The 25,744-nt window shown below is 41.9% G+C and overlaps 1 pseudogene across 1 annotated transcript in view; it reads left to right on the top strand.

Annotated features, from left to right (window-relative positions):
- LOC147030672 (NFX1-type zinc finger-containing protein 1-like) overlaps positions 1–25,744 on the top strand; it is a 141,163-nt pseudogene that overhangs the window by 113,540 nt on the left and 1,879 nt on the right. The window contains exons 11-15 of the transcript XR_015056470.1: positions 1,656–1,810; positions 4,178–4,323; positions 5,007–5,117; positions 20,059–20,154; positions 24,112–25,744. The exon at positions 24,112–25,744 is cut by the window's right edge and continues 1,879 nt beyond it. The product of XR_015056470.1 is annotated as an NFX1-type zinc finger-containing protein 1-like (transcript). The remainder of the gene's footprint in view (positions 1–1,655; positions 1,811–4,177; positions 4,324–5,006; positions 5,118–20,058; positions 20,155–24,111) is intronic.

Genomic DNA, 25,744 nt, shown 5'->3' with positions numbered 1-25,744 from the left:
CAAACAAGCAGTCATAGACTGGTACTTACGAAATCGTCAACTTGACTTCTGACCTTGTCTAATAAAAGCTGTCTCTCGAGAAGGTAGCGACACAAACCAGAAGTTTCTACGATGATTCTGTACCAAACCATCAAAAATCGAATGTTTTGGATGTTTGACCTCACTGTGACCTTGACCTTTGACCGATTTTGACCAAAATCTAATCAGCACTAGCCATCAGCCTCCTGAATCACGTGGTGTAATTTGACATTGGTAGCTTCTTCTGTTCTCGAGTTATCTGTACCAAACCATCAAAAATCGAATATTTGACCTCACTGTGACCTTGACCTTTGACCGATTTTGACCAAAATATAATCAGCGCCAGCCATCACCCTCCTGAATCACGTGGTGTAATTTGACATTGGTAGCTTCTTCCGTTCTCGAGTTATTGTGCCTACAAACACACAAACACACACACACACACACACACACATGACGGAAGTCATCAATATACTTACGAAATCAAGATTTCGTAAGTAACAAACAGACAGAGAGGGGTGAAAACATAACCTCCTTCACCTTCAGTGGCAGAGGTAATTACAGTAGTCTGTGGAAAATAACTATAGTTAAGGGACGTATAAGAATTGCTTGGCTGATAATTGATAGTTTACATGGGACTGTGAATATGGATGTTAGGAGGGCATGAATTACCTCAAAAGGAGGCAGAAGAGGATAGCAATAGGGCAATTCACCGACGTGCATTGAGAATCTTCAAGGATAGATGCATCTCTCTTGATAAGTATGACAATTTCAAATTTGTCTGGAGTTCCAGACTCTTGAAGGAATAATTTTGTTGGCTGCTGGATCTCGTGCAAGATGACCTGGATCAATCTACGATGAGGAGCAATACACCGAATCCTCCTCACCAACTGTTCGTGGCACTGCAATTCTATGCAAATACATGATTTCAATTGGATGTTGGAGATATGTGTTGTGTTTCACAGGCTAATCGGCTGTTTAGACGTGCGCTACTAATCGGCTGTTTATACCCCTTCATAAATTACTGTTTAGATGGGCGATTAGCTGTGTGTATACAACGATGGATTTGTCAGGATTTAAGGGCTAGGAGTGTGTTTGCTAAATGCCTTTCGTAAATTCACCCATCGTGCTTACTCTCTGTAGGAATTTAGGCAGGCTCACCTCTCATATCATGTATCATGTTTTGGTCACCACATCTGAGTACAGATACAGTTGCCATAGAAAGAGTTCAGCAAAGAGCAACGACATCTGAGGCTCCCTTGAGTAAGGTATGAGGAGAGGCTGAAGGAAATGTGACTCGCATTAGAAAGGAGGCAAATATGAGGGGATATGATAGAGGTATTTGAGATAATAAAGTGTATCGACAAAATAACTGCAAAAGAGTTTTTCACCAACATGAACAATGACAGGACCAGGGGGCACAGTCTGAGAGTGAAGAAGAGGAGAATTAGGACAGTAGTACAGCAAAGGGACCTTTACTCAAAGTAATTAATGCATGACACCCATGGTTTGGAAACAGCTTGTTGTAATTTATGAGATCTCTTCTAATCTGTCATCACCATGCATTAATCATCAGAGCAAAATTACTTCATGCGAATGATGTTTTTCTTTCTTTATTTTATTTCACCTGCCCACAGTGCTTGGCTGTCGAGGTTTCAAGGCCATCTTCTGCAGCAGAGAAGTATGCTTCAGCAACGTGTGGAGGAAACTGCTGCTGTGATTAAGGCGTGCAATGAAGAGAGAGACTTGTTCATTCTGAGAGATTTCAAAGTCATTGGAATGACAACAACAGGTGGCAATCATGAAATTCAGCAGCACCAGTACAGATAATCTGATGGCACAGTCGTAGGTAGAGCAACACACATGTCTCTCACAATCACTTTTGGTATCGAAGACACAAGGATCAAGGCAACTTGGTTCACACCTGTATAATGCTATTTTTGTAAGGTACCAGGGAATCTTTTTAATCTTCAAAAGGATAGCTGACTTTTTATCACTGGACTGCATCAGGACAGAATTAATCAATTAGCAATAACTGTGAGGTATTTAATTTGTTTGTATTGGTTCAGAATATATGCTCTCAAACCTTGAATTAGATTCTGCAACTGGTCCAGACGGCATCAGCCCACGTGTCCTAAAAACCTGCTCTGCTGCTCTTGCTCACCCTCTCTTTGTTCTATGCACTCTCTCATTTGCTCAAGGTCATCTGTCATCTGCTTGGAATTCAGCAAACATTACTGCTCTGCAGAAAAATGGTGCAAAAACAGATCCCTGCAACTACAGACCAATCAACCCTCTCCCAATCATCATGAAGGTTATGGAACCCATCATCGCTTCAGACATGAAATCCTTACTCTTCCCCAATGGCCTGATTTCCGATCATCAATTTGGTTTCAGACCAGGTCATTCTACCCTTGATATGCTGCTTCTGCTCTCCCAACAATGAATGGAGATCCTCAATGCCAGACATGAAATCAGAGCCATCTTCCTTGACATATCGAATGCCTTCGATAAGGTCTGGCACCCTGCCCTGCTCACCAAACTCTTCCTATGGTATCCAAGGACATCTCATCTCATAGCTCGCAGACTTCCTTTCCTGTTGCAGCCAACATGTAGCCCTCAATGAAGTTCTCTCATCCACTCTTCCTGTCCAGGCTGGAATTCCTCAAGGCAGTGCTCTGGGCCCTGTTCTTTTCTGATTTTCTAAATGATCTCTTTGACTCTGGAAAATCCTCTTTATCTCTTTGCTGATGACTCCACCCTCTCCCGTACCATCAATCATTCCTCAGATCAGAAAGCAGCAGCCTTTTCACTCTCAGCAGATCTGGATAAAATCACAAGCTGGTTCAACATGTGGAACATGTCTTTCAACCCTGACAAATCTCACACTCTCACTATGTCTCTCCGAAAGGACCGTCTGGAACCCCCTCCATCTACTTTCGAAACAATCCTCTTGAAGTCTTTTCATTCAAGCTTCTGGGTCTCACTATCTGCCATGATCTTTCCTGGAAAAGTGACATTTCCATGCAAGCCTGCAAAGCCAGCCACCGACTGGGCATCCTCCGTTGTGCATAGTCCTTCCTTGGCACACCTGAGCCCCTGACCATAAGCAAAGCTTTCGTCCACAGCCTGATGGAGTACTGCTCTCCCCACTGGGCTGGTGCTCCTGCTTCTCACCTTTCTCGGCTTCATGCTGTGGAAATCAAGGCATTTAGGATCATCGGCATCTCTCGTGATGAGGCTGAGTCTTTGGGTCGCACTCTCACCGCAGGCAGGTCGGTGGTCTTTCTGTCTTCTACCGACTCCTCTCCAGCCTCGCCCCCCCCTGCTCTGTTTGAGATATGTCACCCCCATATATCCGTAGGATGCTCAAGGTCTGTCAGCACCCCCCTTCCAGTAAAACTACCAAAATCAAGAATCACTGCTCACCTTCACTCTTTCATTCCTCTTTTTTTCCTGCCTTTGGAGCAAACTCCCACATTCTCTTCAATCCCACTCTTCCCTCCAGGTCTTCAAAAGAGCTGTTCAGCAAAATCTCTTATCTCCCCCCACCCAAATCCACGATCTTTTCTACCCCCGTTAATCCACCCCAAACCCACCTCCTTGAAATTCCCTGCTTTCTTTCCTGAAAGTCCCTGTCGTGTAAGGACCTGAATGTCCCTGTAGTGTCCATCTTGTTTACCCTGTGTACCCTGCCCCATCCCTCTCCCTCCACAGATCTCATATCTCTGGGTTTTTTTTCCTTCCCTCCCCCGTCCCCCTTTCACTGTGCGTTTCTGTGTGTTAGCTCTCATACGAGCCTCGACAGTGTATACAGTTTTTTTTGAAGCACAGTACATGATGGCATACACTTGCACCTAACTTTATTTTGCGATCTGATCAAAGATGGCCGACTGGTAGACTGACAGCCATTTTAGTTGTGAATAAATATGGGCTCGCCCTTTAACTCCGTGCAGCTAAATTACTACAACAACGGGGGTTATGACATTTTATCTTTTTATTTTTTATTTTCCTTGTTTTTTGGTTGGAAACACCATTAAAAAAAAAAATCTAAAATTCCAACTGCCACAATCTTATACCATAGACATACATACATTGTACATTACAAAGAAAGTGCAGATCAAAATGATTTTTTTTTTATTGTCTGCAACGTTTCCAGCGGCAGCCAGGAATCGAAGTCTGCTGCAGCAACTAAAACCTTCGATCATCATCGTGGAGGAAGCAGCTGAGGTTCTAGAAGCACACGTATTTGCAGCACTCAACCCAGCATGCCAACATCTCATTCTCATTGGGGACCACCAACAGGTACGCAAGTCCCTGCCACTGTTGGGATTTTGGGCACATTGTAGTTTCCAGTGAAGGTTGAGTGTCATCTCTTTGACTTATGTCCTCTGTGTCGTTTTACTTATGTTGAAAAAAAAAATATAGGACCACTGGACCTGTGGCTTATCTTGTCCCTGTTCCAATGTTGTAACCCAAATATGTTGCATTCTGACTGCTATGTCTGGAGAAGAAGATTTTTGAAGGAATGTACTAAGTCCGCCATTTTTGACCGACTGAGTTACATGTCCAGAGCAAGTTTTTCAATCTCCGTTACCAGTCAGCAGCTGAACCTTGCTGCCAATTTTCAGCCAGATCGGCCTCATGGTTTGGCCGGAGAAGTTGAAATGGGAGACTGATGGACGGTGCATGATGCCAATACCATATCTGGAATTTAAATTCCAGATAAGCTAAGAAACCCAATTCTGCATGGTTCTTTTCAAAATAAAATCTTATCTTGTTGAAAAACTTTTTTGGCTGACAAGCTTGTTCTTTTTTTCCACTTTAACTTTGGGCAACATCCTACTTTTTGCAATGCATGGGCTTTAAGTTAACTTATGTTCTTTTTTTCTTTTTTTCTTTTTTTAAATTATGACTACAAAATTGCTGCAAAAGTTCCATGTGAATCGATTTATGCGGGAATTTTAACTGATTGTTTTGTGTGCCAGCTCCGGCCGAACCCCACGGTGTATGAGCTGTCAAAACGCTACCACTTGGACCTCTCGTTGTTTGAGCGCATGGTGAAGAACAACATTCCTTACATCACGCTGAGTACCCAGGTAACATGAGAAATTATGCTATTCAATTAAGTTGATGTTCAAAGAGAGATGTCATGTGCAACCAGATGTAGAGCGTCTGCTCCAAGTTGGTTGGCTCAATTCTGACCCCCACCGAATCGTATCAAAATAAAACTAGAGCGAAGTCGATGGCACACCATCGCGATTCCCCACGCTTCACATGGAATGCAAAGTTGTAATATGACAAAAAGTTCCACCAAAATGTCCTAATGCTAAATTTTGAGTTAAAAAAAAATGTTGTTTTGACCCCTGTGACACTAAGTCCCCACCCCCTGGAACATGAACCAGGGGTCAAATACGAAAAATCGTTACATATTGCACACGTCCTCCAATTTGTTTGCAGATATAAAGTTTCATATGAAAACATGTTTTAAAATGTGCCCGGAATGGCATGTTTTTTGGAATTCGACTTTTTGACGACGGGGATGGGGCCAAAAATGATTCTACTTGCGTGCCTTCTTACCATGTGGTCACCCTTTGTGGATGAGCATCTCATCCATGAGCAAGCCGGTTTTAGAGTTTGAAAGGCCTGCACAAGCCAGCTCCTGAATCTCACCCAATTCATGGAGGATGGTTATAATAAAGGGCTGACAACTAGTGCTGCCTTTGTTGACCTGACTGCAGCATACAACACAGTCACAGGGTTATTGTGCAGAAGTTATTCTAGATAACAAAAGATGCAAGACTGACAAATCTGATTAAAAACATGCTGGCTAGTCGACGTTTCTTTGTGGACCTCGGGTAATCACAGCAGATCGTGTTGAGCTGTAGACTGAAGAATTGACTACCTCAAGATGGTGTTCTTGCTTCCTTCCTGTTTAATGTGTACACAAATGATCAACCCATACATCCAAACACCAGAAATTTCCTGTATGCTGATGACCTCTGCATTGCATCCCAGGATCAAACCTTTGAGAAAGTGTAGCAGTCCCTCACGGATGCAGGAGCTGGATTATCCAAGTATTACATCATCAACCACTTGTGGGTGAATCCAGAGAGGACGCAAATCAGTGCCTTTCATCTTAAGAACAGGGATGCAAACCGAAAGCTGAATGTCCACTGGGATGGGAGAAGACTAACTCACAACCCCAAGCCAATATACCTTGGAGTTACCCTGGACCGAACTCTCAGCTGCAAAGATCATCTCTTCAAGACAAAGATGAAGGTATGAGCCAGAAACAACATTTTGAGGAAGTTGACCAACTCCAAATGGGGAAACAGACCTGGGAACCATTCGAAGTACTGCACTGGCCTTGTGCTATTCGGCAGTGGAATATGCTTGTCCTGTTTGGGGTTTTTCCTCACATGCCAAGAAGATGGATCCAGTCCTCAACACAGCCTGCAGAGCGACTTCTGGCTGCCTTTAACCAACACGTGTGGACGGCCTCTATTTGCTTTGTAGTCTTGCTCCACCTTCGATCAGAAGAGCAGTCTCCTCACAAATATCAAAAAAAACAAAAACAAGCAGGAACTTAGAAGGGCACTCGGTAGAGTGCATACCTCCGCTCTGTAACATGTTGCTTTGTTGTTGTTGTTGTTTTTTTGATCAGACATATCTGATCTATGAGAACATATCTGGCCCAATAAATTTTTGAGATATCATGCTATATGTCGTTTTTAAGCCCTATCTCTCAATGGTGAAGAATCACTTCTTGATCACACTTCTTGAAGTGTTTTTGAAAAAAAAGAACATAAGCAAATGATCCAGATCTTCACCAAAATCAAATCAATTCGTCGTGGTCACACACCCAACCTGTCCACCATATTTCGTCAGAATCCGTCCACAACTTTTTGAGATATCGTGCAACATATCAGTTTAGCCCGATCTCTCAATGGTGAAGAATGACTTAAAAAAAATCTAGTAGTCGGATCCAGATCTGGATCTTCACCAAAATCTAATCAGTTCGTCCTTGTCACGCACCAAACCGGTCCACAAAATTTCCTCCAGATCCGTCCACAACTTTTTGAGATATTCTGCACACAGACAAACAGACAGAAAGGGGTGAAAACATAACCTCTTTCACCTTCGGTGTCGGAGGTAACAAGACTCTCACCAGCCACTTTTTCAACACAAGCCAGGGAGTACCCAAGAGGTTGAAGTCCAGGAATAGTTTCCTTCATGTCATTCGGCTCCTGGATGGTAACCTCTGCAGCTGCAGGATAGATGCTTGGTCAATGCACTTGCCATCAAGACCTCACAAGCTGTCACTTTACCCTGAGGAGTCCCTGCCAAAATTAGCTGGTGAGACATGGCCGGCCTGCTGTATCAATCGCCTCAGGACTGTAGTCGGATGCTGCAGAGCCCATTATGCAGAAGTGCGGAAATAAACAAAATGGCCCTGTTGATTGTGACTGCGGAGAAGCTTCTCAAACAATGGAGCATTTCATAGTTTACCCACCCTCCTTACCAGAACCTTGTTGACCAGACGACCTGAAGGCTTTCAACTTCTGTGCCAGAGCCTGTGTTTTTAGGTGGCTAGGAAAAGTGCAGCAATGTGAGTAGTAGGACTTTGGGGCTTCTGATGCACCTCAAAAATTTACATGTAAGTGAAAGAAGGAAAAGGGAAAAACTTATTGACTAACCAAAATCCTCCTAATTTCCCTTGTTTTACCTCCTTTGGAACCCACTTTCAAGACTTTTCTTCTCCAAAGTCCCTCAAGATCTTCCTCCCTTTTTCAGGAGTTCTGAGGCACTTACAAAAATTTACATGGCTCCAACAAATATTTCTTCATGGTTACTTGTCACCCTCAAGTATACCGGTCAAAAAAGGCAGCGGGAGCCCGTTAAAACACCCCAACCCCTATTTTGTTCCTGCACTTTATGTATGTGTATATATATATATATATATATATATATATATATATATATATATATATATATATATATATATATATATATATATATATATATATATATATATATATATATATATATCCATAAAAGAGGCTGTCAATCCCATTTTCTAAAATAAACCTCTTATCATCAAAAGCCCCCATTGCTTTCTTATTTACCTCCTGTAATATATATATATATATATATATATATATATATATATATATATATATATATATATATATATATATATATATATATATATATATATATATGTATGTATGAAGACCACAAAGGGAAAACCAGAGATGTCAGGATAAGTCAATTTTGAAGAAACTGAAAAACAAAGTTTAAAGACTTTGGTGGACTGTTTAATAACTGTCATATAGATTTCTTTTCCAGTAAAAGGAAGAGTGATCATTGGCCGATCAAATGAAGCTTGTAGCATTTGCCAAGCTTCTGTGTTATTTAATTTAAGATCAAAGAACGAATCAATGTTGCAAACTGACATCACTGGTTATTCCCTTGTTTAATAATTGCCATGCAATTTTAACCCAGGATGTGTAGCAAATTCATGCTTGTTGGTTATTTGCATACATTACATGACTTTGGTGATCACAGATTATTTTTTTCAACATTAAACGGTCATTGTTTTTTTGTTTGATTGGTGTTCAACGCCATACTCAAGGGTATTTCGCTTGTATGACGACGGATTCTCCATTTCTTACTCCGTACTACTTAATATGATGGAAAACCGGGAGGAAACCAAGGATAAACCACCCCCGTGATAGCCGAAGTCACCTCATGTGACTCCCTCATATACCTCAGCAGGTTGATTGGGCGGTGGGTACATCGAATGAGGATGGGTACTCAGGTGCGCTGACCATTAAGCCACGGTGTGGGTCCCATAAAAGTCAAAATAAAGGTTTGACCAAGCTTGAACCACGATATGCACCAACTACGGAGCCCATGATATAACCGAATAGGCCATTGTAGTGCTCAGAGTTTATGCTGTGAAAGTTTTACAACCTTTCATTTTTTTAGTTTCTCAACTCTGAATATTATGGTGGAACAGTTAACATGAATGAAAGGGAGATAACCAGGAGTAAAGTACTGACAACTCTGGGTTTCTACTTGTTCAGCTTTGACAACACTTGTTTTTTCATTGCATGGCTAAACTTTATGCCATATAAATAATGTGACACCCCTGGTTATTTGTTAAAGTAATATTGTGAGAGGAAACCTTATGTTGCCAACTATTGGCAGGTGCAATAACCCTGAAATTTATAAAAAGTGACATCTCTGGTTTTCCCCTTGTGGTCTTCATATTGTTGCGAATTCGCGCCCGCCGGCGTGCGAACGGCCGCGTAACTCGAATCGCGGCACGTCGCCCACCGGACGGACAATTCTGTCGTGACCCTCTCGGAACAACGCCAGGAGCTAGTCACGGGTGGGGGTTTAACCCTACCACGACCATGCCAATTGCCCACCTGCGCAGGATAGGGTTGCTCGCTAAATTCGATCTACCTAAGTACCTGCGCGAATGGTCGACCAGGCGATCGTACCTCGCCGCAGGTCGACTCCGGACACGAGCCGCTCGGGCGGCCCGTTCCGTACTATCGGGATAACAGAGCGGTGTTATCGTCGACCTGGATGGTTCAGATTAATTACCGGGATCTTGCACCCGCTACGAATCCTTTACGTGAAGCAGGATGGAGAATCAATGGAGAAAAGACAAAGTGAAACGGGCACAGTTCAACAAGCAAGCATTTTATTACGCGACACACGGAAAGCACATATATACACTATACAGCCATACACAAAAAGCAAATGCAAGAAGAAAAGCAGTTAAAACCGACTATACGCGTACACATGGCAACACTTAAACAGTTCTACTTTACGAGACACGGCACCACAAGATCCATACAAAAACCCCGAAAAGAAACTGGTGACTTCCCTTTGGGCCGTCGAGTCCCTCTCCCACGTCCATCGGCATGGTCACGCCTGGCCGCGACTCCGATCCCTGGCGTGGTAGGCGAGTCCTCTCTGGCATGCCTCGCGCTGGCACGTGTTGGCCGCTCGACGCCACGGACGGGGTTTTCGCCCCATCTCAGCACGGATAGAAAGGGGGGGGGGGGGAAAGGTGGTTGCTCGAGGTCGTGGTGTGGGGAATGGCAGACGCTCCTTCCTGCCAGCGGGGTCTCAGGACCGCACCACAGAAGACCAGGCCAGCGGCCACCATGAAGAGGAGACGAAGATGAAGAGAGCAAGAGCCAGAGAGAGAAAAAGACGAAGTTAGCAAGAGCACCCAAAGCGCTCCGCCCGTGTCCTACTTTTATCCCCGGGGTTCCGCCCTTCACTCCGCCGCCATTATCGGCTCCACCCTCCTTCGAGAGGGTTCTCGAAGAGGGGCGTTCCCTCTCCCTGACCGCCTCAAGCTGGTCATCCACCAATCGACGGCGAGCCGCCCTCCCCCCTTCCTTCACACTAAGCGCGGGGAAAAATGGCGGGAAACACAGGCGGGAAAACCCGCGCGTCCTCGCAGCTCCTTCCTTGGCGCCCTTGTTTGCCATTCGGAATCGGACGTAGTGGCGAAGATGTAGTAGCGTAGATGGTGGAGGTGGTGTGGTTGCAGTGTGGTTGGCGCTGTGATGGGGATGGCGTGGTTGTTGAAATGTTGTGTGTTTGAAATAAAAGATAGAAAAAGAAAAACACCTAACTCAAAGCGTCGCAGCCCGGATGGATCACATAAATTCCCTCTATACAACAGGTTTGGGCTAACTACACATGTACCTATGAAGATATCTCACCTGAGGGTCCTTTATGGTGTAATGCGAATTTCCACAGCCATAACAATATATATATATATATATATATATATATATATATATATATATATATATATATATATATATATATATATATATTAATATTTCGGCACGCCCCTTTTTTTGTTCCACCATCAGATTTTTGTTACTGCATGAAATGAAACAAGCTTTGACATGTATAGTAATGATATTATTGTCTTCCTTAAGAGGCCCCTCAAAATTTGTTTTGATGATTATGGTAGTTAAACAGTTCATGTTCTCCATTCGCAAAATGGGAGGAATTATTGCACAAAAAAAGAAATAAAAATGTTTCCCATTTTTTAGAGGAGTACACTAAGCTGAGTTCGGCTCATAGAATCACGCTCCATTTTGGGAGAAAACAGTTGAGTTCGTACCTGACGAATTTGCACTTTCCATGTGCCGTGGTTTCTTCACAAAACAATGACTTTCTGACGAAATACAAAGTATTTGTTTGCTTTTTTTATACATGGTTGCGGTTTTGAAATTTTCATCGACCGATACCCGCTGCCCAGCCGGACCAACTGCCAACAAAATATCGCCCGGTCAGTAACGGTTAAACCCAAAAGCATGATCATCGTTTTTGTGTGGAGGTGAGTACTGACAGTGTACTTGGGTCTTTTCCGGGTGGGTGCGGGATTGAGCACGTGCACATAAAAATCTCGGGTCTCCGCATAGTGGTGTACAGGCTTAAGTCGTACTTCTGTTTACTACCGTAGAAAATCACAGAACCATCCGATCGACATGCTGTTAACAGTTTCAGAATCAGCTAAATTCTACAAGATATGAATATGTAGACGAAACTGATCCGGCCAGCTAAAATCTACAAGATATGAATATGTAGACGAAACTGATCCAGCCAGCTAAAATCTACAAGATATGAATATGTAGACGAAACTGATCCGGCTTTTTAGATCACTTTAAAGTAGGGTGCCCTGTAATTTTAATGTGCTCTATGGATCCTCCGGAACTCACAAATGGTACACGTTGTGTAGTCACTAAACTACGTGGTAATGTCATCGATGTGGAGCTACTGCGGGACAGTCGAAGGGGAAAACCTGAATGATAATATCAATGGATAAAAATGATATAATATATTGTTTAAAATACATTCATGCTATCTGTCTTTTACCATATGTTGCCAGTGATGCCCATCTAAGACGGGCACTTTTACTCGTATATGTATATATATATATATATATATATATATATATATATATATATATATATATATATATATATATATATATATATATGATGTTGATAACTTCTTTTTGTATTCATTTTTCTATACTCTTCTTTCTTGAAAGCTAAATAGTTGTAATAATCATCAAAATTTATTGTTTCTTTGATTACATTTTTCTTTACCCCTTTAACTTTTTATCACTCTTTTCAAATTCTTTCTCAATATATTTATCGACATAAGCCTTTGCTCCCAATCCCACAAACTCATTATCTTTCCACCCAACTCATCTTTAAACTTTCCAAAAATGTTTTTATTCTTTGTTGAGAATCGTTTGTTATCTGTTCTATAATTGCTTGTATCATAAATACCTACATCTTGAGACATATCCTTATAAATATCTTCCATATTGATTTTCAAAATAAAACTGTCTGTATCCATATATAGTAGATTAACCCCTTCCACATATTTCTTCTTTTTGTTGTTGTAGTAGTCATACATTAACCACTTTGACAAGTCAAGAATTGATGTTCCTATATAGATAGGTTTATCCATTTCAATACTTTCTTTGTTCAAATGAATAGCACAAAAGTTCTCTGAAAACACATCTGCTCTTTGAAAACTTGGTTTATTAATTAATTTGGATGCTTGTTTCCAAGATGCAGCAAGTCTTAGCAAGTCTTATGTTTTGTCTCTTCCTAACATTTTCCATAGTCTTTTCAAATGCAGCATTATTCATTAATTTATAAAAGTTCTTCTCAAAATCACTTGTAGCAAGTGCAGCAATCTTTTCTGTGTTAAAATCTATTTGCTTTGTTAACCAATGACTTTAAATTTCAAAATCCTATGAATTTTCTTTACTCTTAACCGAGCAGATAAATATTGTCTTTAACTTCTCTGATGTAAAACATAATTTCCTTTATCAAACAATGTGGTAAGCAGTTTCTCTGTTGGTTTGCCTTTTGTAAGAAATGATTTTTGATAACCGCAAAGCCATTCCTTCTTCGGACTTTCTTTATCAGGTGCATATGGAAGGTCTTTATGTTTCTTATGGAGTTCTTCAGTATATTTTAAATCAACCTCAAAATAATATCCCACTGTAGCTTTATCTAATTATTTTTGAGAGGAGATAACAATGTTCTGTAAAACCTTTTCATAATTTTTCTCCTTAACCCATCTAAGATTTCCATAAGGTAAAGATTGAGAAATAGCCCTTCCATATTAGCATATTCATATACAAATTCCATATTCCATATACAAATTGTTAGCATTATTATACATGAACTAAGAACTATTTTTTAACATCATAGTTGGGAAAATATTTGTTGTTCGCTTTAGCATATCTTTTTGAACAGACTTGTGATATTCCACCTCTTTTTGCTTTCTCTATCATCAAAAGCATATCTATATCACTGATTAATTCCAATGGTTGTTTTGTCATTTTTAACATAGCACTTCAAGCCAATTCTCAGGCTGTGGCAATAGTGAGCAGGGTCTAATCCATAGGAATTTTTATTATGACATACTGTTCTGGAAGTCCCAAATACTTCAGCCAATAAAAGAACATCAGTTTTAAGATACAAATTGATATTCCCCAAGGTTCTTTATATTAAACTTCTTCCAAACATTTTGTGCTTGTGTGTGATCTTCATCAGTTATTTGATTTTTATTTAATTCATTATATAAACTTTCCTTTGAGGGAAGTTGTGTTTATTTAAACCTCTCAAATGAGTTCATATAATCATAAGGATATATTCCCTTTTGTGATAGGAGATCAATCTCTTATTGATTTGAGAAATTTGATTGGAGAATTGGAAAGTTTTTAATATTTGATACCACGACAGATAATGGACAAGACATAAACTGGAATGTGTCAAAAATCTTATATGAGTTATGGGAGATGTTAGCCACACCCACACAAGCTACACCCATATACACCATCATCCCCCCCCCTGTGTACCCCCACCCTTGACCCACCACCCCTTCATCCCACTCCACCCTTCCCCACCCATGTAAGCCACACCCACATAAGCTACACCCACCCTTGACCCATGACCCATTCATCCCACCCCCACCCTTCCCCACCCACACAAGCCACACCCATATACCCCATCATCCTCTTCCCTTGTGTGCCCCCACCCTTGACCCACCACCCCCCCTCATCCCACCCCACCCTTCCCCACACACACGGGGAGGGGAGGGGTGGGATGAGGGGCAATGTGTTGTTGGGAGCACACCTTCTCCCCTCCCCCCTTCCCTCTTTCTTTTTTACCCCTCCTTTATCCTTTTTTTGTAATAAAGAATTAAATAATTGTAAGCAAAGCAGATATAATTAAACAACATTGAAAACATTAAACATTTTTCTTTGGGTGGGGACAAATATTTGATTGTAAAACGAAATGTTCTTTCCCAGCAGTCTGCTTCGGATGGCTTGCGATTTTGAAACTCGGACACCATATTCTTTTTAAAACAGAGGGTATAACCATAAGGGTATATAAAGATGATTATGTAATGATAATAAAATAATAAATAAAACATTTACCTCCAGAAGATTGAGTTTTGTGTCAGGTTCATCCAGACGGAGATTTAAACTGGAACAGGTTGGAAACGAGTCAGCACTCCATGGAATTTCAAAATCATCCCATTCAAGGTTGTGAAATTCATTAGTTTCATAACCAATCATCATGTTGTTTAGTTCATTTTTAATGCTGGAAATAAAAAAAAAACCAAGCAGGGAAAAATTAACACCAAGTTGTCTCTCATGCCTATAAAAGGTTATATATAAGTATTTATCTTTCCTTTCATTTAACTTCTCATCCAAACTTGAAGGGTGTGAAAAATCTTCAAAACACTTCATCATTTCATTATTTAATTCCCTTCGAACTGATTGAAGTTCTGTAAGGATTTCATTCATATTCTGCCATTCTTCATGATATTCATGGGCTTCATTTTCAACATCAGTTACCAACTTTTATTATTGGGGACAGTCTGTCAGAAAAAAAAAATAAAAATAATGATCATATAGTGATTTGGTTCTGTATAAAACAACAAATAATGAATTGGTTTAAACACAATTCACCTTTCCTCTTGTGAAAAAAGATTCATCTGCAAGGTCGGAATACTCCTCAACTGACATCCTCTGAATGAAACAAACCAAACTTTGGGTTTGGCAAGAAATAAGACAAGTTGATGACATCACGGAAATGCAAAAACAAAGGGTTTTTTTGGGCGTCTCTCAAAGGAAGGAATGAACATTTTCCATCTCCTGATCAGCATTTTTGTCTTAGGCAAGGGAAGAACTTCTGTAAAACTCATTTCTCAGGTAGGCTGGTTGATTTTTAACACAGAAAAGATAACACTTGCTCTTAATGATTTTGAGAAGAACTTTTATTAATTAATGAATTATGCTGTATTTGGAAAGACGATGGAAAATGTAAGGAATAGACAAAACATAAGACTTGCGACATCTTGGAAACAAGCATCCAAATTAATTAATAAACCAAGTTTTCAAATAGCAGAGGTGTTTTCAGAGAACTTTTGTGCTATTCATTTGAACAAATAAGGTATTGAAATGGATAAACCTATCTGTATAGGAACATCAATTCTTGACTTGTCAAAGTGGTAAAATCTATGACTGCTACAAAAACCTAAAGAAGAAATATGTGGAAGAGGTTAATCTACTATATATGGATACAGACAGTTTTATTTTGAAAATCAATACAGAAGATATTTATAAGGATATGTCTCAAGATGTAGGTATTTATGAAACAAGCAATTTTAGAACAGACAACAAACTATTCTCAACAAAGAATACAAAGGTTATTGGAAAGTTTAAAGATGAGTGGGGTGGAAAGATAATGAGTGAGTTTGTGGAATTGAGAGCAAAGGTTTATGCCTATAAATATATTGATAATAAAATTGAAGAGAGTGATAAAAAGTTAAAGAGGGTAAAGAAAAATGTAATCAAAAAACTTTAATTTTGAAGATTATTACAACTGTTTAGCCATGAAGAAAGAAGAGTATAGAAAAATGAATACAACTCGCATATACCCGTGCTCCGCATGGAGCTGAATGGGTGGCAAAAGGTGGATGAGGCATAATAGTTGATGTTAAGGGAAGCTGGGGAGGGTGTCATTATGGATGTGATGCACTATGGTGACCTGTCCTTAGTTTTCTGAAGGACCTCCCTGTAGATGACATTTTGGGTGAGTGTCTTGTTGCTGAATAGTCCTTGTGAGGAATTATTGTCCACTTTGATAGATATATAGGAGTAACCTCTTGCACATGAAAATGCAACATATAGTTGGCCATGGGAGAACACAGGGGCTGGGAGGTATATTCCGAGTTTGTCAAATGTTTGGTTCTGGGATTTGTTTATGGTCATCGAGTATGCGAGTCTGACTGGAAATTGCATCCTCTGCAGTGTGACTGGAAGGTTGGCGTCTGATGGGGCAAGTTTAACATGATATAGGCCTAGCCCGAGACTGAACAGGAGCAGTGGAGGGTGACCGAGAATCAGAATGCAAATTTCAATGAACGGCACTTTTTGGCACATATCCGAGGATCGAACACCACTTGGACGCTTTAATTTGAAGACCACACACGCAAGACACAACGCAGGTAACGATGGCGGTTGATATTGACAATTGATGTAATGAACGGCAGTTGTTTGGGTGCATCCGACAATCGAACACCTCTTTAATTTGAACAGTTAACACGCACGCATTCAAGGTACAGAATCTATTGTCGGACACCGCGCTTTCGAAGAACAAAGAAAATAAGAGAATCCAGCAATGAAGGAATGACCTCATACCCGTTCTTTGGTTCCCCCTACCTTCAGATTATAGCCTTTGATGTTATCCGGATGTAGGCCTATTGCAACTTATTTTCGGGTGTTTTTAATACGTACGTTGGATTTCAGACACAAATTGACAGTCTAAGAAGGCGTGTTCAGGACGGGAAAGAGCCAAGTGTGGTACATCATGTTGGCAGAGCTCTGGCGCTCATCGTTCCCCTCCTTCCACGCTGATTTTCAAAACATGACAACCATTGCTGATGTTCTGAGCTATACTATTTATTATCAGTTGTGTTTGTGTTCAGTGTTTGATGCAATGAGTACTCCCTTACTCGAGTTCATATTTTTTTGTTAGATGGCAGCACTTACCGGACAGCAGTTCAGCGATGGCGACCGAACGGGAATAAATGCGGCCGTCGATGGGTTGAAAATCTTGTTGAAGCCACGTTGTCATGCAATTCCAGCTTAGAAATTTAGTGCATCGTGTTCGTCACATTAAGAAACCCCAGTATATGGGAAATGAGCACATTCCTGCCAGCGGTTTCGGGGGAGAAATGTCAAAATACGTGCAGACGTTAACAGAAATATATTTTTTTTAAATAATTCTTTACTTTCAATACAATGTTTCTTGTTACATTTTTTTTGTGTCAAATTCACCTTTTGAGGTAATCAGCATGTGCAGAAGAGGGTTTTACATTGCAGACGCTGTTTACTCAGAGTGGCATTATGCCTCTCGTCGGTGACAGTCTGTCGACGGCAGATGTGATGACGTCAGCGAATGACCGATGATGTCATGACGGAATTACGCCTCTCAGCGGTGACGTCACACGTCGCCATGCAAACGAATGTAAAAATTAGAAAATCGCCCAAAATTCCCAAACCTGTCCATCTGGTGTGATCTCACATAGCCCATGCTGTTCATTAGACCACAGAGCACCCGCATGCCGAAAGTGGCGACAATCCGTCCGGCAGTTATGGAGGAGATACGTCAAATTACACGCAGACGTTAACAGAAATAATATATAGATAAGAAAATATAAACATCATTTATACACAGAGGAGGTAAATAAGAAAGAATTGGGAGCTTTTGATGATGAGGTTTATTTTAGAAAATGGGATTGACAGCCTCCCTTTTGGATATATATATATATATATATATATATATATATATATATATATATATATATATATATATATACATACACACACACATAAAGTGTAAGAACAAAATAGGAGTTGGGGGGTTTTAACGGGCTGTCGTCGCCTTTTTTATACTGGTATGCTTGATGGTGAAGAGTAACCATGAACAAATATTAGTTGGAGCTATGATGGGGTTTTTAAGTGCCTCAGAACCCCTGAAAATAAGGGTGGAAGATCTTGAGGGATTTTGGGGAAGAAAGGTCTTGAAAGTGGGGTCTAAAGGAGGTAAAACAAGGGAAGTTGGGAGGATTTTGGTGTCAGTTAATATGTTTTTCCCTTTTCACCCATTCACTTACATGTACATTTATGAGGTGCACCAGAAGCCCCAAAGTCCGACTATTAATATGAAGAGGCCATGTGGTGATCATCACTTCCAAGTTTGGTGAATTTCTTCTCAACCGTTTAGGAAGAGATAGTGGGACAAACGGCCAGAAAGATTGACAGCGCTGATTACAATATCCCCCAATTGTTTTTTCAAAAAGCATTGGGATAATTATGCCGAAGGTGCCGGAGGCATTATGTTTTCAGGTTGGCGGTCTGGCTGACCGTCTGTCTATTTGTTTGTTACCATGATTACTTTTGAACCATTGAAGGGATTTTGACCAAACTTGGCATAACTCTGGACTGTAATACAAAGATGAACTGATTCAATTTTCAATTGAACAGGACAAAGGCCATGTGCCTTTTGAAAATCATTTTTTAGACCATAACTTGAGTTAGAAGCATCTAATATTGTCTCTCTTTTGTCTTATCTCTGTCTCTTTTTTTTCTCATGCTCTCGTGCACTTTCTCTCAAGGGGAGAGGTGGGTGGGGAGGGGGGACTTTAATGTTTCACATGATCTTTAATTGAAATCAAACATAACATTTGTGGGTTGACATTTAACGTGGGCGAAGACATATCCATTGACTTATTCACGTCAAATTCTACTTTCTATTAATAAATGATACATGCTGCTTCCTCACTTGACATTCGGCATTTAGATTTTAGCGAATAGAGCACAGACAAATCCTGTGGGTTGGCATCCCATGGCTATTGGGGAGAGGTGAGGGGAGAGATTTCTCCGTGATTGTTTCTCAGACTGCGGAGATAAAGCCGAAGTCGCAATCTAGCAGCACCAACACCCAGATAGTATTTCCACATCGCAGAATTACAGCAATAAACTTAATTAGTCGTGTCTCCCCTCCTGGATGGAGGAGAGATAGATTGTGTCTCCGATGTGGCTTTCCAATGATTACAATCGCATACCATGCTTTCATTACTTCCACCACAGAAGGTGGATGGAGGTTATGTTTTCACCCCTGCTTGTTTGTTTGTCTGTCTGTCTGTCTGTGAGCAGGATATCTCAAAAAGTTATGGACTTATTTGGAGGAAACTTGGTGGACAGGTTGGGTGTATGTATGACAAAGACGAATCGATTCGATTTTGGTGAAGATCTGGATCTGGATATTAGATTCTTGAAAGTGATTCTTTACGATTGAGAGATTTGGCTAAGGACGATATTCAGCATGATATCTCAAAAAGTGATGGACTGATTCAGACGAAACTTGGTGGATGAGATGGGTAGGTAAAAAGAACAAGCTGATTATATTTTTTGCTAAAGTCTGAATGCAGATCTGACCTATCACTGGACTACAAAACGTAAAATGTTCAGCCTGATGGATGTATGCACTCTATCAAGTGCCATTCTAGTTTTCGTCTGCTGTGTCCTTCTACCCTGCTGTTCATGTGCCCCTTTACCCTGCTGTTGATGTGCTTCCCCCTTTTCAATTTTGGTCTTCTTCTGTCATGTTCTGGTGCATTCGGTGCTTGACCTCTTTTACAAGCTTCAACTTTCCATACAACAACGAAATATTCTTCAAATTTGACATGGAGGTACCTTCATTTATTACACACAGAAACTTTTTTTTTTTTAATCTCGCATAATTATGTCGTGCTGTCTTCAGTTGTGAATGGAACCATTACAATGACGATGGCATTACTGGGTATCTGAAATATATAACTTGCTGTAACTTTTAATCGGCAATTAGGCATTTGTATAAATGTACGCGATTGATTGTTTTTCAGCATCGCATGAGGCCAGAAATTGCAACTCTGATTGTTCCACACATTTACAAGCAACTGAACAATCACCCTTCTGTGTCCATGTTTAAAGACATCAAGGTATTTTATGTGCAACTTGATTTGCTTTATGATTTGGAAAACATAGTTCAAATACAATGTCTGAGCAATGTGTTAAATAAGTACATGTTGAAGCATAATCTTTCGAAACAAAATGTAGATTTGAAAAAACAAATTGAGTCAGAGGTTTCGTATTGAAAGTTATTTAGCTTCAAATATATTTTGTGGTAATTACAACTTGCTTTTCACTTTTCTTTGGCATTAAGGAAGTTATTGTTTTCTTATTTTCCTCTCACTTCTGAGTACCTGTAATCAATAATAATATCATGAGAACCTGCAATTACAAACCAAGCAAAATATTAAGTGATATTCTTCAAGTAAGTTTGCAATATCTCATGTATATACACATAGTGGTAGTTGTATTTTGATATTTCGGTAACCCTTTCATATATATATATATATATATAAGTTTAAGAGAAAATTGCCAGAAAGATAAACAAGCAGGACAAGCGTATTATAATATACTAATAAATACAACCCATCGCTTCACTGACGTGAATACTAAGGAAGGGTAGGGAGAGGAAAGAGGGGGAGTGAGAAAGGAGGGAGGTAGAGGCAAGGAGGGGGGAGTGAGGAGGGATGGGAGAGTGAGGAAGGAGGGGTATGGAAAGGGAAGTCAGCATAAAGGGAGGGCAGGGGAGTACAAGGTAAGGCAGTGTGAGGGAAGGGTCCATCCGGACGTAGCCACCATCACGCCACGTCTGAAGATAATCGCCGTCTGAACATAACCACTGTCCAGATAAGTCAAGGGAAGACAGCATGAGGGGAGAGTAAGGTGAAGCAGAGTGAGAGGAGTGTCAGTCTGGACATAACCACCGTCTGGCTGACACGTATACTAAGGGAGGGGGAGAGAGAGGGGTGGGGAAAGGGAAGGTAGCAGAAGGGGAGGTGAAGGCAACATGAGGGGAGGGGAAGGGAAGGCAGAATGAGGGCCGGGAAAGGTAAGGCAGAGTGAGGGGAGGGAAAGGTAAAGCAGAGTGAGGAGAGTTTCCATCTGGGCAGAACCACTGTCCAGCTGACGGGTTACTAAGGGATGGGGGAGAGAGAGGGCTGGAGGACTGAGGGGGTGGGAAAGCGAGGAGGGGTGGAAGGAGGGAAAGGTAGCATGCAGGAAGGGGAAGGTAGCATGAATGGAGGAGAAGGTAGTGTCAGGGGAGGGGAAGGTAGCGTGAGGGGAGGGGAAGGTAGCGGGAGGGGAGGGGAAGGCAGCATGAGGGGAGGGGAAGGCAGTGTGAGGGGATGGGAAGGTAGTGTGAGGGGAGAGAAAGGTAAAGCAGAGTGAGGGGAGTGTCCGTCTGGGCATAACCACCATCCGGCCAACGGGTATATGATGGGAGGGGAGAGAGAGGGGTGGAGGAGTGAGGGGTGGGGGAGCGAGAAGGGATGGGGGGAAAGAAAGGTAGTGTGAAGGGAGGGGAAGGTAGTGTGAAGGGAGGGGAATGTAGTGTGAATGGAGGGTAAGATCGTGTGAAGAAGGGGAAGGCAGCATGTGGGGAGGGGAAGGCAGCGTGAGGGGAAGGGAGGGGGAGGCAGCGTGTGGGGATGGGAAGGTCGTGTGAGGGGAGAGAAAGGTAAAGCAGAGTGAGGGGAGTGTCTGTCTGGGCATAACCACCATCTGGCCAACGGGTATATGATGGGAGGGGAGAGAGAGGGGTGGGGGAGTGAGAAGGGATGGGGGAAAGGAAGGTCACATGAAGGTAGTGTGAAGGGAGGGGAAGGTAGTGTGAATGGAGGGTAAGATCATGTGACAAAGAGGAAGGTAGCATGTGGGGAGGGGAAGGCAGCATTAGGGGAGAGGAAGGGAAGATAGCATGAGGGGAAGGGAAGGTAGCATGAGGGGAAGGGAAGGTAGCATGAGAGGAGGGGCAGGCAGCTTGAGAGAAGGGGAAGGCAGCGTGAGGGGAGGGCAAGCTCAGGCAGTGTAAGGGGAGGCTCCGTCCGGAATTAACCACTGTCTGAACACATCTGGAGATAACCACCATCCAGATCAATCAAGGGAAGGTAGAGTGAGGAGAAGACAAGGGAAGGAGAATGAGAGGAGGGCAAGGAAAGGAGAATTTGAAGGGATGGGAAGGCAGCATGTGAGGAGGGGAAGGGAAGGTAGCATGAGGGGAGGGGAAGGGAAGGTAGCGTGAGGGGATGGGAGGGAATAGGAAGGCAATGTGAGGTGACGGGTAGGCAGTGTGAGGGGACAGGAGGGGTGGAAGGCAGTGTGATGGGTCAGAAGGAGAGGGGGAAGAGAAGGCAGCATGAAGGGATAGAAAGGGAAGGCAGCGTGAGGGGACGGCAAGGCAGCGTGAGGGGACAGCAAGGGAAGGCAGCATGAGGGGAGCGTCCATCCAGACATGACCACTGTCTGGACACATCTGGAGATAACCACCACCTGGAAATAACCTGCGTCTCAATACGTTTGGAGACAGAGAGAGGGAGATAGAAAGGTGTGGGAGGATACTGCACTATATTAGGAAGGGGTGGAGTAAAGATGGGACAAAGAGAGAAGGGAGTGGGGATAGTGGGAGTAGGGGATTTGCAGAGAATATGTTATACTTTATGAAACCACACATGCTCGTGCACACACACAATCGTTGTGTGACAGGTGGAAAAAATTTGGCTGTGTAATTGTAAAAACATGGCAAACAGCTGAGAAATCAGGTTTTATCAAATGTATTTTGCTTTGAAACTCACAAAGAGAAAGCACACCGAGTCATATAAAATAACCAATTACTTTAGAAACAGTCGCGATGCCAAAGGAAAATGTGATTGCTCGTATGCTGCTGAGGTTAAAAATTAAAACCGCCAAGATACGGGATGAAACTGTCACCATGGCGCTCGCGTAACCATGCATGCAGGCAAACACACACACACACACACACACACACACACACACACACACACACACACACACACACACACACACACACACACACACACACACACACACACACACACACACACACACCTGCCAGGAGTCACTAAATTACAGATCAAAATGTACCCTTAAATGTACCTCTTCCTTGAAGCAACTCCCAACTGTACATCACGATTGGGACAGAAACTGTACCGCCGCCCACTGTAGGGTGTTCGGCAAGTGGCTTCAGCACTCAAGCAAGCACTCCAATTAAATAATGTTTGGCAAGTGATAGCTCTGTCTGAATGTCAAAATTATGTCCGAATTAGACAAATGGACACTTTTTTCCTTTTTTTTTAGCAGTCGAAACTGCTCCTAAGTTCAAATCTGGAGCTTAAATTTTGTAATTCGGCTTAGTGTAAGAGATTCTCAAGGTAATGGCATCTGCAGAAATAAAGTAAAGCCATAAATGCTGGCATCTCCAGGCGTTTATAAGCATTGCAATGTCCCCAGCGATTCGTAGCTATGATGAAGAGGTATTCGATAATATGGGTGATGAAAGTGGAAAAACAAAAAAACTTCATGATTAAGAAATCATTTCAGCCTGTTCCAAGTCAAGGCATGATTGAGCAGGCCAAAAAAACATGGCAGCTTCAGACCCCAGTGAGGTAACCCAGGAAATGCCTTAAGATCCCATCTAGAACGAGGTGGCTGAGGATGTGCCTGATAAAGGATATAATTAAATACGGCCGTTGATTATCTTCAAAAGAGGTGTTTTAATTAACCCCAACACCCAATTTTCACTCATGAACTTCCTTGGGGTTCCCTTAGTATGCATGCAAAGTTTCACGCTGCTGGTTTTGAAGTTATGGAGGAGTCACACACACACTGACGCACACTGACGTTTATTAGGATTTGGTCCGAGGCTATAAAGTTATTTTGTATGAAGTTTGAAGTATGTAAATTAAACCAAAAAAAAAAAAAGCAAGGAATAATCATGAGGAGTGAACTCTTATTTTGAGATGCATTACGTGATTTATCAATGCTTTTTTTCTGCTGCATTACAATGATGCATCTACATTTCTGTTCAGGGTCTCAATACGAACCTGTTTTTTCTGGACCACGAAGAGCCAGAAGAAGGCGTAGAGGACACCAGAAGCCACAACAACCCACATGAAGCCAGATTTGTGGTGGAGTTTTGCCGGTACATTCTGAAGCAAGGCTACAAGCCGACGCAGGTCACTGTTCTAACCACTTACAATGGGCAGCTGCTTGCGCTGAAGAAACTTATGCCAAAGACGTCATTTGACGGCGTGCGTGTTTGTGTTGTCGACAAATATCAAGGTGAAGAAAATGACATTGTACTGCTTTCATTGGTGCGAAGCAACAAAGAATGTTGTACAGGTTTTCTCAAGATTTCCAATCGAGTTTGTGTGGCACTGTCACGAGCCAAGAAAGGTTTCTATGCCATCGGAAACGCCAAACTTCTTGCATCTGCTCGAATATGGGCAGGTATTTTGGATGGACTAAGAATGCAGAACCGCCTGGGATCATCACTACCTCTGCAATGTCAGATACACAAAAGTCAAGCATTAATATGCAAAGGGTCAGACTTTGAGCATGTTGCTCCTGATGGCGGTTGCTCTTTACCTTGTGACACTCGTCTGGACTGTGGTCATGTCTGTACCCTTTGTTGTCATCCATTTGACAGGAATCATGTGAAGTATCTTTGCTATAAACCTTGCCAAAGAATCCACAAGAATTGTGGTCATGCCTGCCCAAAAGTCTGTTACGATGATTGTGGTGAATGCAAAGTGCAGGTTGATAAGACTATACCTAATTGTGGGCATGTGCAGACCATGAATTGTCACTTAGATCCGAATTCCTTTCAATGTCAGGAATATGTACAAAGGATTCTCCCATGTGGACATGAGAAACAGCTACGTTGTTATCAGATGACCATTCCCATCTGTTCACTTCTGCAATGCTTACAAGCTGAAATGCCATATCCCTGCAAGGTATACATTCACTGTGAAATCCAGGTCGATGCTACTTTACCATGTGGCCATCAACAAAATGTCAGGTGCTATCAGAAGAACTGCAAAGAACTTTGTAAGTGGCCCTGTGAACATCACCTTCCGTGTGGTCATGCTTGTGATAAGAAATGCGGACAGATCTGTGTGGTGGATTGCGCAGTCAAGGTAGATGCAAATTTCCCTTGTGGGCATCAACAAAATGTCAAGTGCTATCAGAAGAACTGCAAAGAACTTTGTGAGTGGCCCTGTGAGCATCACCTTCCGTGTGGTCATGCTTGTGATAAGAAATGCGGTCAGATCTGTGTGGTGGATTGCGCAGTCAAGGTAGATGCAACTTTACCATGTGGTCACAAGCAGGAGGTCGAGTGCCATCAGAAGAACAGCAAATGTATTTGTGAGTGGCCTTGTGAACATAAATTGGTTTGTGGACACGTGTGTGACAAAAAGTGTGGGCAATCATGTACGAAGCAGTGTCAACATCCAATAAACGCCACTCTACCATGCGGTCACAAAGAAAATGTCCCATGCTTCCAACAGTACAACAGTAAAATGTGCACATCCGTATGTGAGAGATTGCTTGAATGTGGTCACGCATGCAAAGGGATGTGCAAGGACAACTGCTTGCAACAGTGCGTCGAGGATGTGGATGTCACATTACCATGTGGTCATCAGATGAAACTCAAATGCT

This window comes from Eptatretus burgeri, chromosome 3, assembly GCF_056783735.1.
Source record: "Eptatretus burgeri isolate ZD-2024b chromosome 3, Ebu_testis_v1, whole genome shotgun sequence".
NCBI lineage: Eukaryota > Metazoa > Chordata > Myxini > Myxiniformes > Myxinidae > Eptatretus > Eptatretus burgeri.
This window is presented reverse-complemented; position numbering and strand designations above follow the sequence as displayed.